We start from the raw sequence: 20,516 nt of genomic DNA on the forward strand, positions 1-20,516 counted from the left end.
GTAAACAAGTTATAAATTCCATCAGTGGTGGGAGCATGTTCTGTTCACCTCTAAATCTTCAATGCCTGGTGCAGTAGCTGATAAACAGCATTAAATTGCAATGAACTGAATCACACTGAATTAGAATGCTAAAGTGATGTAAAATATTTGTTTTACAAGTTTCTTTTATATTGGATAGCCTTACTTGTTCCTATTTAGTTATTTGCTTAGAGTATAACATGAGCAATAACTACCACCATCATCTCACCAAGTTAGTACACTCTTGCTGTTGAGGGAATCCTGGTCCTCACTTCTCATCAGCCATGAGGAAATATTCATGAAAGTAAAATTTATGGCCACTCATTTCACCTTCTTGGAAGAAGTAACTGCATGGGAATTTATTTTAGATCAAACTACCAACAGCAGGCATACATTTTTGCCTATTTTATAACATGTCTGTTTCTGCGGGCTGTTGAATTTTTTTGGAAGGCATTTAGTATGTTTAGATTGTCATGAATAATTGGATGACAGTTTTGGCTTATATTCCTATAAGTGCTGTGTTCTCAAGGGATGTAAATGACTATTCGACTTATATAAGAACCTATACTCATATATTCCTGTTTAAATGTTCTGATATTTTTTCACAAGTAAGCTATTTCTTGGCAGAATTATTCCATCTGTTCCAGCTGGTCCAATCCAGTATTCACAGCTCTGGTCTAGTCTTCTATTTTATATTATATACCCTGTTATACTCTTACCAATTTTTGTGATTTTGAAAATACTGTATCTGGAAATACTGTAAAGTCATGTAATTACTATGAAATAAATTTTTATATACCAAAACTTATATGTAGTCAACAGTATGCCCATAACAATAGTAATCTGGTGACTTACTGATTATAAACTTGTTGGTTGGAAATATTTGTATGCATGGCTAAAACAACGCAGTAGAATTAAATCAGAATTTACAAATGTGTATTTTTTTTTTTGGACAAGGGAATCTAGAGATAATCCCTTACAGCAGCCAAATTTGAAATGAAGAAACTCCATTATTAATATTAATTCTTCATTTCAAAGAAACAACATGAATTGCTATAGATCACCCAATTATTACTGATAGGATCAAAACTAGAAAAATGTCTTATTAAATATCAATTCAAGACTTTTTATCCCACACCACATTTACTCCATCCAATATTTAGGATTGGTTTTGTATGTACTGAGTTATACCACCTCCCTTCTCAGTTCATTCAGTAGAAAAATAAGCAAAATACTGTCTCCCTTCAACTTTGCAGAATTATTAAAAGTATAGTACATCTAAATTATAACAGCTATTTTTTATTACATAACATGAGCCTCACACCATTCTTGATTTTTTAATAGTGCTTTTGAATTGTTAAAATATATATAATATAAAGTTTATCATATTAACTCTTTTAAGTATATAGTTTTGTAATGTTAATGCAGTAACGTTGTGCAACTAATCTCCAGAACTCTTTTCATTTTACAAATCTAAAGATCCATACCAATTAAATAATAATTTTCCATTCCCTGTTTGCCCCAGCTCCTGGCAACCACCAGTCTATATTCTATCTCTATAAATTTGACTCTTAAAAATACTTCATATACTCGAAGTTGTACAGTGTTTCTGTGTGCATGACTGGCTTATTTCATTTTGCATAATGCACTGAAGATCCAGCCATGCTGTAGAATGTATCAGAATTCTTTTTCCTTTTTGAGGGGAAGTAATATTCCAAGGAAACATGTATCAGATTTTCTTTATCAATTTGTTCATCAATGGACATGCAAGCTGCTGCTTCTACCTTTCAACTATTGTAAATAATGCTTCTACGTATATGGGCATACAAATAACTCTTCTAGAACCCTACTTTCAATTATTTCAGGTATATATGCCCAGAAGTGAAATTGCTAGATCATATGGTAATTCTATTTTAAATTTTTTGAGAAATTGCCATACTGCTGTCCATTTAGCTATACCATTTTACATTTCTACCAACAAGGCACAAAGGTTACAATTTTTTAACAACCTTCCCAACACCTGTTATTTGTGTTTTATTAACAATGGCCATCCAAACAGGTGTGAAGTTATATCTCATTGTGATTTTGATACGTAACCATCCTAATGAGCATGAAGTGTATTCCATTGTGCTTTTGATGTTAATTTCCCTAATGATGAGTGATTTTGAGCATCTTTATATACACTTGTTGGCCATTTGTATATCTTCTTTGGATAAATACCTGTTCAAGGCCTTTGCTCATTTCAAATGAGTTCATTGTTGTTGTTATTGAATAGTAGGAGGTTTTAAAGATCTATTCTGGATATTAATTGCTTATCAGATATATGATTTGCAAACATTTTGTCTAATTTCATAGGTTGCCTTTTCACTCTGTTGGTTATTTCCTTTGAGGCACCAAGGTTCTTAATTTTGATACGGTCCAAATCATCTATTTTTTCTTTTATTGCCTATGCCTTCGATGTCAAATCTGAGAAATAATTATCAAATCCAACGTCATAAATCTTTTAACTTTGTTTTCTCTGAATAATTGTAAAGTTTTAGCTCTTGTATTTCAGTATTTGATTCATCTTGAGTTACCTCTTGTATATAGTAGACGGTAAGGATGCACCTTCAGTTTTTTTTATTTGAACATCTAGTTTTACCAACATTTGTTGAAAAGGTGTGTCCTTTCTCTATTTAATGGTTTTGGCACCATTGTAAAAAAAAAAAAAAAAATTCTCCACCCATATATGGTGAGTGTTTATTTCTGGGCTCTCTATTCTTGTTCATTGGTCTAATTGTCTGTCCTTATTCCAGTAACACACTGTTTTGATTACTGTCAGTTTATACCAAGTTATGAAAATGTGAAACTTCCAACTTTGTTCTTTTTCATGATTGTTTTGGCTATTAGGGCTCTTGAGATTCCATGTGAATATTAGGATGGCTTTTTCTATTTCTGCAAATAATGCCATTGTGATTCTGGTAGGTAATGCACTGAACCTGTGATTGATTTAGATTGTAGAGAAACCTTACTAATATTAATTCTTCTAATTAATGAACACAAGATGTCTTTTCAGTTATCTGCAGCTTTTAAAATTTCTATCAGCAACATCTATGGTAAATTTATAGTGTAGAAATCTTTCACCTCCTTTGCTAATTCCTAAGTATTTAATTTTTTTTGATGTTATTGTAAATGAAATCATTTTCTTAATTTCCTTTTCCAGTTGGTAAGTGTGTAAAACTGCAACTGATGTTTCAGTATTGATTTTTTATCTTGCAACTTTGCTGAATTCATTAATTAGTTCTAACTGTGTATGTGTGTGTGTTTGGGCACACCACTCAGAACCTTTAAGATTTTCTACGTATGCAATCATATGCTCTATTAACAAAGATAAATCTGTTTCTTCCTTTCCAATCTGGATGCCTTTTGATTTCTTTTTCTTGCATAATTGCTCTAGCTAGGACTTCTAGCACTATGTTGAATTAAAATGGTGGAAATGGGCATCTTTGTCTTGTTCCTGATCAGTAGAGCAATTCTTTTGGATGAGCAAAGTGATGTATGTATTATGTTCTGCAAAACCCCAGAGTTCTTTGAATTTTCACTACACTATAATCTCCAGAGTTGAGTGAGAAGTGTGTGTGTGCCTTCTAACACCATATCACACAGAACAGCTGTGTTTTTATCTTTTACATATTGGGTTTATTTATAAAATTTAATAGAGTCAAAGAAATTCACAATTCAAGAAACTAAAAAAGCCATTTGATTAAAACATTGTCAACTGAGACAGGTGTGATGGTGTGTGCCTGCAGTCTCAGCTACTTGGAAGATTGAGGCAGGAGAATCTCTTGAGTCCAGGAGTTTGAGTACAGTCTGGGGAACATAATGAGACTCTATATCTATTTAAAAACAAAAATCAAAAACAAACAAACATTAAAAACGTTGTTAACTAGACATCTTTAAAAAATAATCTTTTACCCATGAAAGAAAAGGTATGAAAACATTGTCTTTCATTATTATAGTAACAACATTCATAATCAGATACTAAGTTTATTCATGCATAATAGAGAACATAGTACTGAGGGAACTAGACATAGAACAGAAGATCTGGAGACATAATTCTTTGCTGAATAGCATGTGTCACTGTAATAGGGCAAGATATAAACATACTTGGTTTACAGGGACCACAAAAAACTATTAGGAAGAGCAGCAAATTAAAAGTGTGCCAGATTTGTCTTACATATAACTTCCTTTTGAAATATTCTTTGCAGAAATAATTATAGCCTTGTTCAAGTAGATTATGGTCCTTTAAAGGGATAATGAGAACAAATACCAGTAAAAATTCCAATAGGAAATATAGTTATCACTCAGTATTCAGGGGGATTGGTGACAGTAATCCTATAAATACCAAAATGTGCAGAAGCTGAAGTTCCTGGTAGAAAATGATGGACTGTTTGCATATAACCTACACACATCCTCCTGTATCCTTTAAATCAACTCTAAATTACTCATAATATCTAATACAATGTAAATGCTATGTAAATAGTTGTTATACTATATTGTTTAGGAAATAATGACAAGGAAAAAAGTCTGTACTTATTCAGTACAGAGATAATGATCCATTGTTTAAACTATTTTTGATCTGCTATTGGTTAAATCTATGGATGTAAAACCCATGAATACAATGGACCAGTTGTATTTGGAAAACTCAAAATAGAATAATTGGAGGAGGGTTAATTTTCAGAGTGGTTGTTAATACCAGGGGAGCCATAAAGGATACTAATCTGGGCTTATGATAAGTGAGCTGTTACTGGTTAGGAAGAAATGAGTGGAGGGAGGGGGTAACTAACAGTTAGAAAGAAGAGAGTAGCAGAAAGTTCACTGTGTTGCAAAGATCAGTGACCATTAGCAAAGTGTTACCCCAAGGAATCTGGCAGGGAAGATGCTCAGGAAATACCCTCACCTGACTCTCTCTTTCCAATCTCCTACCCGGTGGGCTCCTAGCTAATGGAAGCCAGCAGTAAAGCAGAAAACCCAGCAAGCCTGTCATTGTAGTCTATGCTGGTGGCTTCCTGGGCACTTGGTAAATAATGGAGGTGGAACCACAAACAGGAGGGACCCTATGCAGAAAATAAGCGGCATGACTTCCAAGGGCTGAAATGTGAGCATTATCTCTCTCTCACTCTCTCTCTTTCTCTATCTCTCTCTCCTCCCCAACCATGCATGTGAATAATAGCAAAAAATCTTTGGAAAGAATCACAGTAAAATATTTACACAAGCAGAGAGTTTATAAATAGAAAATTGATAGCAACAAAAATTTTAAGAGACTATATATCAAATATGTTGTTTGTCCCTTGGAGGCTTTGTTGGTAATAAAACATGGACTGAGTAGCCTGTGAGTGTGAGCCAGTGTGACAAATCCTCTCTTCTTAGGCACTAAACAGTGGATTGACAACTCCATAACATATAGACAGCAATGTTGATCAGTTTCTTAAAAAAAATTTGGTCTTCCTGTTAGTTACCTGAATAACTCAGGGAAACAAGCATTGTGTATTCTTTTCCTCTGAACAGCCATCCTATGAAAATCTGAAAAATAATATTAAAATGTTAAATGTCCTAAGGAAATTTTTAAAAATCATGATTGAAAACATTCCTGGGAGACAGGTCCTACCAGTTTTTAAGAAGTAAGTTTGCAGCTAGGAGCACAGGAAGGGAATGGCAATATTGAGTAACAATGAGGCTGAAATGCAAATCTTTTGTCTCCTGAGTCCCCACAACCTTAATCTGAGCCTCATCTCAGGCTGTAGTGACTGCTGTGAGACATGGGGAAATCTGAGTCTAGATGAAACATCTTAGCCCCATTTTTTCCCTACAAATCTATGTTTAGTAATCTGGACCCTTTGAGTCTGAATTGAATTTCCTAAGTGGTTCTGAAATTTACTGTCTGCATAACTAAGAAAGTTAATTAACTTATTTTTGCCTCAGTTTCCTTTCAATAAAATGGAAATATTAAAACTATGAACTTGGCCAATAGCAGTGCCTCACGCACCTGTAATCCCAGCAATTTGGGAGGCTGAGGCAGACAGATCACATAAACAAGGAATTCAAGACCAGCTTGAGCATCACGGCAAAACCCTGTCACTACAAAAAAAAAAAAAAAAAAAAAAAAAACACAAAAATTAGCTGGGCATGGTGGTGCAGGCCTGAAGTCACAGCTACTTGAGAGGCTGAGGCTGGAAGACCACCTAAGCCTGGGAGGTCAAGGCTGCAGTGAGCTGGGATCGCTCCACCGCACTCCAGTCTAAGCAGTTGAGTGGGACCCTGTCTCAGAAAAACAGAAACAAACAAAAAAATGAAAAAACTTACAAACTTTATAGGCATTTGAAACAATTTAAAAAGGTAATCTATGTAAACACACATACATAAGGTTTAGTAGATATTTTGTCTATGATTAAAATAAAAAACAATATTGTTTGACCAGGTTACTCTTCCGGTAAAAATAGAATCTGGATTTTCAACTTATGTACAGACACCCACTGTTAATGACATGACTTTATTATATCTACTCTCAACTATGCAAAAGACCACCGAAACAAATTGTTGATCGAATAAATGAAGTTCATCAGACTCAACTACAGATGGAGAAAGTCACAAGAAAACAGAGTCTTAAGAGTGTTTTGCAATGAAAGTCCAAGACAGAATAGTTATAGGGTTGGGAGACTTGGCCTCAAGTGATCTAAGGCAAATCTCTCAAGGCAATGAATGTATTGGGAATGAGTAAAATTTGTCACTAAAGATCTCTTGACTAACTAAATAAATGTAGATTATGTCAGGGTTTTTTTTTTTTGCTATACATACTGCATAATCAGCATGATATTCTAAGGTAATGAGCATATATTGGTTCCTTAGAGTTTATTCAATACAGGGCATGCTCACATTTTAAATGTTTTCTATTTTGAATTAATAGAATACACTAAAAATATAAGTATTGGGAACAAATGAGAATGGAGTTACCTAAGCAAAGTTTATGCTATTACAACATACAGTGTGAATGGGTTTTTCAGCCATAGACCAGATGACTGATTCTGAGATGAAGAAATGAGAATTAAATGTAAATTTAATAATATCCTTTAACTCTATTATGAGGAAAAATAGAATAAATTGTTATAATCTTCCACTAAAATGCACTGATTCTTGTACTTTCTTGTACAATATAAAAACTCTGAAACAACATTTAATAATTTGAAAAAGTCTCTAATAATTTACACTGTAAAAAAAATACAAAGAAATGTAAACTTTCATTAGAATTTAAACTTTTATTAGAATCTAGAAATGTGAATGATTGAATAGCTTTTATTACTGCCAATTTATTTTATCTAGCTTTGTTTCATTATATAATATTATATAAACCAAATTTCTCACTTAATTTTTAATAGTTATGCTCTTCTTGAAATTTGTTATAACCTTAGACTGCCTTGTATGCATACCCTTCCACAAAAGTGCATGTTAATCCCTGCTAAAAATATATTTGTTTCTCTGATACCTGGATTGTCTTCTCAGAACTGAATATAAATCCAATCTCTTAGGAATTAATTTCTACAATGAATTCTGTCACATTCATTGAAGCAGTGTGTCATTATTCAATATTTAAATTTTTGTTAATGAAGTTTGATATAACTATTGGGGTAAAACAATTTTTTATTCCTTCCAAAATAGTTAACTTCACTTAAAAGTCTGGTAACCCAAAGAATGTACAAATAGAAAAACACACATACACTGAACACATAACTAAAGCACCTAGCAGTCGTGGTGGTTTTTGCTTACAATTAGGGAAATTCTCAGTCAAAAAGGGAGGAAAAAAAACCTTTAAATTGAGACTGCTGTAAGCAAAGTAATGTCTGTATAAACGCAATCATAACAGCCACTATTATCTTCGTGGCAATTATGAGCCTGATATATGCTAGGCACTTTCATGCTGTCTAGGATTTTATTATTTCAAAAAGAGAGGAAACTTAGCCTCACAAAGGTGAATAACTTGCCCAAGAGTATATGTCCATGGTGTGACAGAGCTTCAATTATATTCTGACCCGCAAAGCCATTTCCTATTGTATCCTACTACATTGTCCCCAAACCCTATTATGTGAATTCCCAAGTTTATACTTTGAGAGCAAAGAATGGTTCCCATGGACCAGATACAAGCCATATAGGTAAGAAGTCAGCCTACAGTTGCCTTACGGTCTGCCTGCCCACCCAAGAGGGCCTTCTGGAGGAATATGAAGTTCTCAGTAGGAAAATAAAGAAAGAACAAAAATGAAACAAAAAAAACTAGGGACCATGCTAGATGTCTATGAATTAAAATCAGAAGCAGATAACTGGAGGAGACAATTTGCTCCTGATAGGAACCCATAACAGATCGCCAGTAATGGTGCTAGGGTTTTTGGTGGCCTTAGGAGATTTCATGGAAACTTCTCTCCAGAGAGAGAGAATCAGCTTGAAACAACTATCAGACCCAGAGGAGGCCAATCCTAGATTATGACCAATACAAGTTAAGTAAGATTTCTCCTTCTGTGGTAGACTGACTAACACTTTCCTGTCCAAAGATGTACACACCCTAATCTCCAAAAATGCACATGGATTTTGCAGATGTGATTAAGCTACAGATGTTGAGATTAAAAGATTGTCCTGACTTATCCATGTGGGCCTAGTATCATTACTTTGGTCCTTATGCAAGGGAGGCAAGAGGTCAAAGGCAGAAGGAGATGCAGCAGCAGAAGTAGAGGTTGGATCTGGTGGAGAAACCTAGTAAGAGGAGGAAGAGGAGTTTCACTTTAGGCAGGGAATTAGGAAGGACAATAAGACCAAAGTAGTTCATGGCTTCTTCCAACTGCAGGTTTCTAGCCCAAAGAAGTTCCAGGATGGCCTGTGTGTATTAATTACTGAACTCATTAAGGAGTGATCAGGCCAAGCGCAGTGGCTCATGCCTGTAATCCCAGCACTTTGGGAGGTCGAGGCGGGTGGATCACGAGGTCAGGAGATGAACACCATTCTAGCTAACATGGTGAAACCCCGCCTCTACTAAAAATACGAAAAATTAGCCAGGCTTGGTGGTGCGCACCTGTAGTCCCAGCTAGGTAGAAATTCCAGGTGAGTTCCGTTGTTTAAAAAGACCACGAAAAGCTCTGGGAGAAGGGGGCTCTAGCTGCGGACCTAGCAGCCAATCCAGTATCAAAGTCAAAGATCAATCACTCCAGAGGAAGTTTGAAAGACCTCCTCTCACTGGACAAGAACACGAATGGGGTGGAAGACCCACTGCTCCTTACCTGTATGGATTCCTCCCTTGGATCCCCTCCCATGGCAGCATGGGAGCTCTCTTTCTCCTCTCTCTCTCTCTCTCTCTCTCTCTCTCTCTCTCTCTCTCTGCCTAATAAATTGCTGTCTGCTAAACTCTTTGGGTCCATGATATTTATTCGAACACTAAGCTTACCCTGTTACAGAAGCCCAGCTTCTTGTCTAGAAGAAACCAAAGTTTCCAAAAACTGGGAATCCAATTCCACTTCATTAGGGACAAATTCAAAAATACTTTTCTGCTTTGAATGTTCAGGTTCATTGTCAAGTTAAGTCTGCAATAGGGAAAAAACACATAATCCAATGAACATTGTCTCATTTCTTATTTACAATACCAAGATCTATTCAGAATGGAACAATATAAAGAAAACAGCAAAGTAATCTGATCAGAACTTGGTCAGATATTGACCCCAGTGGGAGTTCACCATATAAATTTCAAATCCAGTCCCTGGGAACAGGTCTGGAAAGGCCCAGTGCAGTCAGAATCAATGTTGATAGATTCCAGTTGTTAATGGGTTACAGGTTCAGTTGCCCATATCTGTTTTCACTAACTTTTCTATCATTTTTAGATAAAATAAGGCTCAGATGATTTGTTTTTTAAAGGCAGAGGCCCTTTTTCTACTGCCTCTTCTCTGTGAAAGCAGATAGCTCTGTTGCTGCATATTTGACTTAATAGAGCTACTGCTTTTAATGTATTAATCCTTGCAAATAAAAATTGAGTTAAGTCAGCCTGTCTGAAATGGAGCCTCTAAAACAAGAAATAACAAATGTGCAATAGATGTCATAATCCAACAGACCGGCACTTGTCTCCAATTGTAAAATCTCTTTATGTTCACATATATCTGAGGGGCCCAACCAGTTACAACAGAAATTAACCTGTCAAGAACTGCCTTCATTCTCATGAGCTTAAGATCACAGACCAGTTTATAGATTTTTAATTTTTAGAGCACCAGATGGCCTATGTCTACAGCAAACACATCTTTAAGACCATTAGAAATTTGCCCATATTGATATGGATTTAAGCCAAATTAAACTGAAAGACATAATACAAGAATTTCTGGATATGGTTTTCTTTATTTGTTTGCACGTAATCATCCTCTCGTTGTAGTGAAATTACTGCTGCTATGGTAAGTAACAATGTGCTGAATTCAGCTCTGATTTCTAAGAAAAAAATATTTTTTCTTTCCAACTAACATGAATAATCACATGCTTCACAGAGACCTTCCAGATTATCGTGTAGGCTCAGTCCTCTCCTCACATGCATTTGAGAAAACATATATTCTTGGTCAGAAGGGAGGAGAAAAACATGTTTATTTTTCTGAATATATGCCTTCTCAGTTTAAATTTGTGGAAGGGTTTTTCTTTTCTTTTCTTTTCTTTTTTTTTTTTCCTAATACTTGGAGATGAAGCATTTGGGGGAAAAATGGTATGACTTACAAAGAGGGATGGCAAGGGGTCTGGACTTTAGCAGACTGGCTCACAAACAAACATAAAACAGGTGCTTTATGATAAAATTGTAAGTGATTAGCAGATTGCTGAGTTTCGACTTAGTCTACTTATAGTGGAAAACAACTTTCTGTCATGAATATCATACCCACAAACGTCTTTATGTCATCAGGTATCTGCATTGTAAAATTCAGGTTTAAAGATATTGTGTTAGGAAGTCAGAAAGTTAAGGAAAATGCCAGAAATTTAATTTATTTGGAAAATTAGAATTAGATAGGAAATATGCTTTATTGCTGCTTCTGCTGCTTCTGCTGCTGCTGTTTACTTTTTCTCTTTTTTTTAAATATTTGGATTTCCTTCCAAATTCACAGTGATCATTCTCTCTGTTACTCAGAAGTAAAGTTCTCACTTATCCACAATGGCAGCAAAGAAGAGAAAATGAAGCAATGACATTCAGAGTGGTTTGAAGAAGACAACCAAGGAAGTGAGGTGACAATTAGACTATTAATAATCCAGCATTATCAGAAATACTGAGTAAGATATAAACACAAGAATATGATCCCCTGTGGAATCCCAGAAATGTGGAACAGTATTGAGACTTCCCACAAAAGGTAGACTGGAGACCCAGGCTATTTTGTTTGCATATGAATAAAGAGAAATTCCACTGGAGCATTTAGGGATTAGACCATTATTCTAAGTGAAGTAATTCAGGAATGGAAAATCAAGTACCTTATATACCCACTTCTCCGTAGGAGCTAAGCTATGAGGATGCAAAGGCACAAGAACAATACATTGGACTTTGGGGACTCTGGGGAAAATGTGGAAGGGGAGTGAGGGGTAAAAGACTACACATGCCGAGGCGGGTGGATCACGAGGTCAAGAGATCGAGACCATCCTGGTCAACATGGTGAAACCCCGTCTCTACTAAGAATACAAAAAATTAGCTGGGCATGGTGGCGTGTACCTGTAATCCCAGCTACTCAGGAAGCTGAGGCAGGAGAATTGCCTGAACCCAGAAGGCGGAGGTTGCGGTGAGCCGAGATCGCGCCAATGCACTCCAGCCTGGGTAACAAGAGTGAAACTCCATCTCAAAAAAAAAAAAAAAAATACTACACACTGGGTACAGCATACACTGCTGAGGTGATGGGTGCACAGAATCTTAGAAATCACGACTATATAACATTCGGGTAACCAAACACCACCTATTCCCCAAAAATCTGTTTAAATTTTTAAAAAGGATTATTAGGGAGCTGTGAAAAATATGCTTTCAAAGAGCATTTAATGAAATAGAAAAATTAATTTAAAATCAGATACAAAAAGTACATATACAGAATAATCCCAATTATGTACAAAAATATACTCATAGGAAAATGGAAATATGTCTAAATGTCAACAGTATTCTTGGGCAGTAAGTCAAGCATGACTGTTTTCTCCCTTATATATTTCCATGTTTTTCAGATTAAAATATACAGTCACTGATTTAAAAAATATTGAATCAGACAAATCAAAATCAAGGACTGGTCTATAAAACAAGTGGCATATACTCTTCAAAAATATCAATGTCATGAAAGAAAAGGGAGCTAGGATATTATTCCATATTAAAGATTAAAAAGACATGACAAATAAAAAAACAAAAAATACATGTTTTAGTGCCAGACTTCTGAAGATAATCTCTACAGCCAAAGGGGCCTTATACATAAATTATCAGAGAAGATTATATTTATGCGAAGTGGAGAGAAGGATATTTATTGTCCTGTAGCTTACGACATTAAAAAAAATCTATCTTGCAAATTAAAAGATGTCTTGTCTTATAATAATAAAAAGCCAAATCTCTCCTTAGAAGAATTGTCCTAATGTGCACCAAGCTGGTCGTCACTTACTGATTTCTTTTTGTTGCCACTCAAGGTTGGTGTTTTCTATCTCCACAAGTAAAATTTAGCATCTTCTTTTGTACATGATATTTGCATGGTATGAGTTCATAGAAGAGAAAGAAAATTGGACAAGGTATATTAGTTAACATAATGTCTTGTTGCTTAATCAGACATGTCTCAGTGGCTTAGAATGATTTACTGGAAATCTACATGGGATCTATCTGAGCGTAATGGAGTGTTTATAGAGGAAACTTCTACTCTGGGACTCACAGACCTGGCCTGTTTTCATTTTATGAATTTATCATCCCTAAGGCCTTCGGAATTCTTTGCCATGTTCTAAGAAGCTGGCCAGGAGATGGAGGAAGAAAAGATTGTGCACAGAGACGCTTTATGGCCCTGGCCTTGGAGTGGTGGCATATCCTTCCATTTAAAGACCAACTTAAGTGGCCACAAGGAAGGATGGGATATTCGGTCTAGCTATTCATCCAGAAAGAAAAATAAATGGCTTTTGTAAACATCTGGCTAGTCTCTGCCAAAATGTGGATGTCATTAGCTGCAACACAGCTTCTTTCTTCTTAAACATATATATTCCATAATTTTTTACAAAATGCCTTCAATTTCTGGAATAAAAGACATGTTTGTAGTCAAATCCAATAACTAAAAATGTTCCACCACCAGCCATACTGTGTAATCATAGCTGTTTTGAGTATTTCCTGCCTCCGCTCCCCTCTTTTAATACTGACTGCACTGAGAATCTAAAGGATGTATTTAATAAAAGAACGTCTGGCTCTTTCTAATAACTAAATTATCAAAATTTTATACATGTATGTCATACCCTTGTGTGTGTACTTTGAAATCGGTTCAAGTAAAGTTCATTTGGACAGAAAATGAACAGAAAAGCCATAATGACTTCATGCATTAATTAGCCTGGTCTAATGGTGATAGCATTGAATGAATCAGCAGTCCTGCTTATAATCCCTTTATGATCCAGCTTAGCCATCGGCTGTGTTTTTGAAAACTTGGGGCTCATTTTCTCCAACTGTCATACAGAAATGGTCCTAGGTTATTATAGTTCTCTAAGCTCTAAGGTGTGGCAAACTCCAATGCTGCTGCAGATCTGCGGTGACTCAAGAGTGTAGCAGAGTGGAAGCATAAAATGTTACCCCAAGAGCTGGGGTTTCCAAAGGCTAGTCTGATATCTACAACTAAAATGGTGTTCCAACCCTTGAATCATCTGCTTAAAAAGACTTGGTGTCAGTGCTCAGGAATCTGCATTTTAAATGCTTTGAAGTTAGCTCTACCTGTCCCACAGGAGAATGATGAATCTACTTTTGCTCCAAAGTGAAGTGTGATGCGTGCACTCACGCATAAGATCACCCGCTGGAGTAGAATAAAAGAAAAAATTGAGACCAATGTATTTTCAATTCCTACATAAAAATAAGAATGAAATTAAACTCAGTATGTGATGTAATGCTTGATGCTGTTGTGTTTACTCAGTTCCCTCTAACATAATGGAGAAAGCTATCCTGAGGGAAAAGTGGGAATCCCACAGCTTAGAAGGGACCCAGTTATAAAAGAATTCTTCCAAGAAACTGGGGGTTGAACATAAATTTATATATGTGTGTGTGTGTGTGTGTGTGTGTGTGTGTACACACACACATATATATATAAGTGATCAATCATAAAATGACAGATTTGACTTCTGTTTTTGTTAGCCACAATGAAAGAGGAAGAGAGGAAAGTAATGATTTAATCAGCAGACCATAGTATGTCACCCAGCAAGTATTTGGGGGAAAAAATAAAGGTTCTTCTTTGACTTCTTTAATGTAGGAAGACTTTTTTTAATGATTGAAGAAGTAATTGCATTTCTAAATAAATCTGGGCTATGGGAAGGTCATTGTGGAAACAGAAGTTTGGAGAAGTTGCCATTACTACATGATTCTGATGCAGAAAGCAAGTCATGTGTGCAATGTATACAATCTCTGAAAAAATTACTCTTCGTAAAGGTTTATTTTACATGCCAATTTGTCTGGGTTAAAGAGATACCTAGACAACTAGAAAACATTATTTCTGGGTGTGTATGTGAGGATGTTTCTGGAAGAAATTAGTATTATCCTTTCTCACTGATATGGGCAAGTATTTTACAATCCTTTGAGGAGCAAGATACAACAAAAAGGTGGAAGAAGGGCATCCATTTCTTCTGTGTTTGGGATCAGAACTCCTGGTTCTCAAGCCTTCAGACTCTGACTGAATTATACCACTGACTTTCCTGGTTCTCTAGCTTGCAGATGGCATATAGTAGCACACATAGCACTTACAATCTAGTGATCTGATGTCCATAATGACTATCCTCTTATATACACAGCTGGCCCTCCCTATCCATGGGTTCCACATCCACGCATTCAACCAATCACAGATGAAAAATATTCAGGATAAAGCAAGGATGGTTGCATCTGTACTGAACATAGACAGAGAATTTTTTCTTGGCATTATTCCCTAAATAATACTGCATAACAACAATTTACAAAGCATCTACATTTTATAATCAAAAGATGATTTAAGGTATACAAGAGGATGTGTGAAGTCACACTAAAATACTATGTCACTTGATGTATCAGGGACTTGAGCATCTTTGGATTTTGGCATCCATGTGGTTCTGAGTGGAATGACTATATGAATATCCTATTCATTCTGTTTCTCTAGGGAAATCTGACTAATACATTTGGATATAAAATTTTCTAACTTCCCGAGCGCAGTGGCTCAAGCCTGTAATCCCAGCACTTTGGGAGGCCGAGGCGGGTGGATCACGAGGTCGAGAGATCGAGACCATCCTGGTCAACATGGTGAAACCCCGTCTCTACGAAAAATACAAAAAAAAACTAGCTGGGTGTGGTGGCGTGTGCCTGTGAATCCCAGCTACTCAGGAGGTTGAGGCAGGAGAATTGCCTGAACCCAGGAAGCGGAGGTTGCGGTGAGCCGAGATCGTGCCATTGCACTCCAGCCTGGGTAACAAGAGTGAAACTCCGTCTCAAAAAAAAAAAAAAAAAGGAATGCTGGGAAGATGGCCGCCTAAGAACAGCTCAGGACTTCAGCTCCCAGTGAAAGTGCAGAGGGTGAGTGGACGCCGCATTTCCAGACGAACTCTTATTGCCCACAGACCAGGAGATACCCAGGCAGAGGGGTCGCCAGCGTCACAGTCCCAGCCGATGCGGCTGTTTTGGCCCCCGCGGGGCTGATTCCGCCCGCGCGGCTGCTGTGACCACCCCCTGTTGCTGCGGTTCTCCGTACAAAAGCCACTGGTCTGGGAGCCCTCTTAGCTGGCGAGCAGAGCCCTGAGACGGCAGAATAGCCCATTCATCTGAAATAGCGAGCCAGGCCAGGAGATTCCTAGGCAAAAAATCCGCCAGGAGCCGGCGCCGCGGTTCGAGCCGACTCCGTGAGTCGCAGCACGGGAGATCCCGGTGCCTTTTCAACAAGCGACCCGAACGCGGGGTCGTTCAACTTAAAAGAAAAGACTCTGAGTCAGGGAGCCAGGTGATCAGGCTCGGTTGGTCCCAGCCCTCCACCCCCAACAACAACCAAAACAAAAACAGTAATTGGAAACCCTCTGGGTTGGGCCCTTCAAACCAAGCACAGCTAAACCCGGACGGTCCGGCTCCGTGGGGGAGGGGCTTCCGCCATTACTGAGACTCTCCACCGCTACGGAGGCAGGCTGCCGTTGTCGAGGCAACCCGCCGTTGCTGAGGCAACCTGCCACAACAGAGAGAGTCCACCATAACAGAGGCGGGGCCACCATTGCCGAGACAGTTCTAACTATGCCCATATAAAAAGGACTACAGGGAAGAGCTCAGGGCAGCTGGGCGGAGCCCACAGCAGCTCAGCAAAGCCCCTGCGGGCAGGCAGAGGCTAGGCCTGCTGCTAGCTGGGCGGGTCCGACCTGAAAGAAAAATCAAAAAAGGCAGTAGTGCAAGGGAAACTCATAAAGCTCCAACTCCCTGGGACAGAGACAGACAACAGGTGGATAAACCCACAAAAATGGGAAGAAACCAGCGTAAAAAGGATGAAAACTCCCGAAACCAGAACACCTCTCCTCCTAAAAGGGATCACAACTCCTCACCAGCAAGGGAACCAGACCGGATGGGTGATGAAATGACAGAATCAGACTTCAGAAGGTGGGTAGTAAGAAACTACAATGAGCTAAAAGAACATGTTCTAACCCATCGCAAAGAAAATAGGAACCTTGAAAAAAGATTGGACGAACTGCTGACGAGAATGGACAGCATAGAGAGGAGTATAAGTGAATTGATGGAGCTGAAAAACGCAACACGAGAACTTCGTGAAGCATGCACAAGCTTCAACAGCCGAATTGACCAAGCAGAAGAAAGGATATCAGAGGTCAAAGATCAACTCAATGAAATAAAAAGAGAAGGCAAGAACAGAGAAAAAAGCGCAAAAAGGAATGAACAAAATCTTCAAAAAATGTGGGACTATGTGAAAAGACCTAATCTACGTCTGATAGGTGTACCTGAATGTGATGAAGAGAATGAATCCAAGCTGGAAAATACTCTTCAGGATATTATCCAGGAAAACTTCCCTAACCTAGCAAGGCAGACCAATATTCAAATCCAGGAAATACAGAGAACACCACAAAGATATTCCTCAAGAAGAGCAACCCCAAGGCACATAATCGTCAGATTCACCAGGGTTGAAATGAAAGAGAAAATGCTAAGGGCAGCCAGAGAGAAAGGTGGGGTTACCCACAAAGGGAAGCCCATTAGACTCACAGCAGATCTCTCAGCAGAAACCCTACAAGCCAGAAGCGATTGGGGGCCAATATTCAACATCCTTAAAGAAAAGAACTTTCAACCCAGAATCTCCTATCCAGCCAAACTAAGCTTCATAAGTGAAGGAAAAATAAAATCCTCTGTGAACAAGCAAGCACTCAGAGATTTCATCACCACCAAACCTGCTCTACAAGAACTCCTGAAAGAGGCTCTACACATATAAAGGAACAACCAGTACCAGCCACTCCAAAAACACACCAAATGGTAAAAAAGCATCAACACAATCAAGAATCTGCATCAACTAACCAACAAAACAGCCAGGTAGCATCAAAATGACAGCATCAAATTCACACATAACAATACTATCCCTAAATGTCAATGGACTAAATGCCCCAATCAAAAGACACAGACTGGCAAATTGGATAAAAAGCCAAAACCCATCAGTGTGCTGTATCCAGGAAACCCATCTTACATGCAAGGATACACAAAAGCTCAAAATAAAGGGATGGAGGAAGATCTACCAAGCAAATGGAGAGCAAAAAAAGGCAGGAGTTGCAATTCTCATCTCTGATAAAATAGACTTTAAAGCAACAAAGATCAAAAGAGACAAAGAAGGACATTACATAATGGTAAAAGGATCACTGCAACAAGAAGAGCTAACGATCCTAAATATATATGCACCCAATACAGGAGCACCCAGATACATAAGGCAAGTTCTTAACGACTTACAAAGAGACTTAGACTCCCACACAATAATGGTGGGAGACTTTAACACCCCATTGTCAATATTAGACAGATCAACCAGACAGAAAATCAACAAGGATATCCAGGACCTGAATACAGACCTGGAACAAGCAAACCTAATAGACATTTACAGAACTCTCCACCCCAAATCCACAGAATATACATTCTTCTCAGCACCACATCACACCTACTCTAAAATTGACCACATAATTGGCAATAAATCACTCCTCAGCAAATGCAAAAGAACAGAAATCATAACAAACAGTCTCTCAGACCACAGTGCAATCGAGTTAGAACTCAGAATGCAGAAACTAACTCAGAACCGCACAGCTTCATGGAAACTGAACAACTTGCTCTTGAATGTTGACTGGATAAACAATGAAATGAAGGCAGAAATAAAGATGTTCTTCGAAACCAATGAGAACGAAGACACAACATACCAGAATCTCTGGGACACATTTAAAGCAGTCTCTAGAGGAAAATATATAGCAATGAGTGCCCACATGAGAAGAAAGGAGAGATCTAAAATTGACACCCTATCATCAAAATTGAAAGAGCTAGAGGAGCAAGATCAAAAAAACTCAAAACCTAGCAGAAGACAGGAAATAACTAAGATCAGAGCAGAACTGAAGGAAATAGAGACACAAAAAACTCTTCAGAAAAATCAATAAATCCAGGAGCTGTTTTTTTGAAAAGATCAACAAAATAGACAGACCACTAGCCAGATTAATAAAAAAGAAAAGAGAGAATAACCAAATTGATGCAATAAAAAACGATAAAGGGGATATCACCACAGATTCCACAGAAATCCAAACCATCATCAGAGATTATTACGAACAACTCTATGCACATAAACTAGTAAACCTGGAAGAAATGGATAAATTCCTGGACACCTGCAACCTCCCAAGCCTAAACCAGGAAGAAGCCGAAACCCTGAATAGACCAATAACATGGTCTGAAGTCGAGGCAGCAATAAAGAGCCTACCACCCAAAAAAAGCCCAGGTCCAGATGGGTTCACAGCTGAATTCTACCAGACATACAAGGAGGAGCTGATACCATTCCTTCTGAAACTATTCCAGACAATCCAAAAAGAGGGAATCCTTCCCAAATCATTTTACAAGACAAACATCATCCTGATACCAAAACCCGGCAGAGACTCAACAAGAAAAGAAAATTTCAGGCCAATATCCATGATGAACATAGATGCAAAAATCTTCAATAAAATACTGGCAAACCGATTGCAACAGCATATCAAAAAGCTCATCCACCATGATCAAGTAGGATTCATCCCGGGGATGCAAGGCTGGTTCAACATATGCAAGTCCGTAAACGTAATCCACCACAAACAGAACCAAAGACAAAAACCACATGATTATCTCAATTGATGCAGAGAAGGCTTTTGACAAAATTCAACAACCCTTTAAGCTAAAAACCCTCAATAAACTAGGTATTGACGGAACATATCTCAAAACAATAAAAGCTATTTACGACAAACCAACAGCCAATATCATACTGAATGGGCAAAAACTGGAAGCATTCCCTTTGAAATCTGGTACTAGACAAGGATGCCCTCTCTCACCACTCCTATTCAATATAGTACTGGAAGGTCTAGCCAGAGCAATCAGGCGAGAAAAAGAAATAAAGGGTATCCAAATTGGAAAGGAGGAAATCAAATTGTCTCTATTTGCAGATGACATGATTGTATATCTGGAAGACCCCATCATCTCAGCCCAAAATCTCCTGAAACTGATAAACAACTTCAGCAAAGTCTCAGGATACAAAATCAACGTGCAAAAATCACAAGCATTCCTATACACCAGTAATAGACTTCAAGAGAGCCAAATCAAGAACGAACTGCCATTCACAATTGCTACAAAGAGAATAAAGTACCTAGGAATACAACTAACAAGGAACGTAAAGGACCTCTTCAAGGAGAACTACAAGCCATTGCTTCCACCAAAATTACCTTCCACCAAATTACCTTCCACCAAAATTACCTTCCACCAAAATTAACTCCAAATGGATTAAAGACTTAAACATCAGACCTAATACCATAAAAACCTTAGAAGAAAATCTAGGGAAAACCATTCAGGGCATAGGTGTAGGCAAGGACTTCATGACCAAAACGCCAAAAGCAATGGCAACAAAAGCCAATATAGACAAATGGGACCTAATCAAACTCCACAGCTTCTGCACGGCAAAAGAAACAGTTAGTAGAGTGAATCGGCAACCAACAGAATGGGAAAAAATTTTTGCAGTCTACCCATCTGACAAGGGACTGATATCCAGAATTTACAAAGAACTAAAGCAGATCTACAAGAACAAAACAAA

Source organism: Saimiri boliviensis, chromosome 1 (assembly GCF_048565385.1).
Source record: "Saimiri boliviensis isolate mSaiBol1 chromosome 1, mSaiBol1.pri, whole genome shotgun sequence".
Taxonomy (NCBI): domain Eukaryota; kingdom Metazoa; phylum Chordata; class Mammalia; order Primates; family Cebidae; genus Saimiri; species Saimiri boliviensis.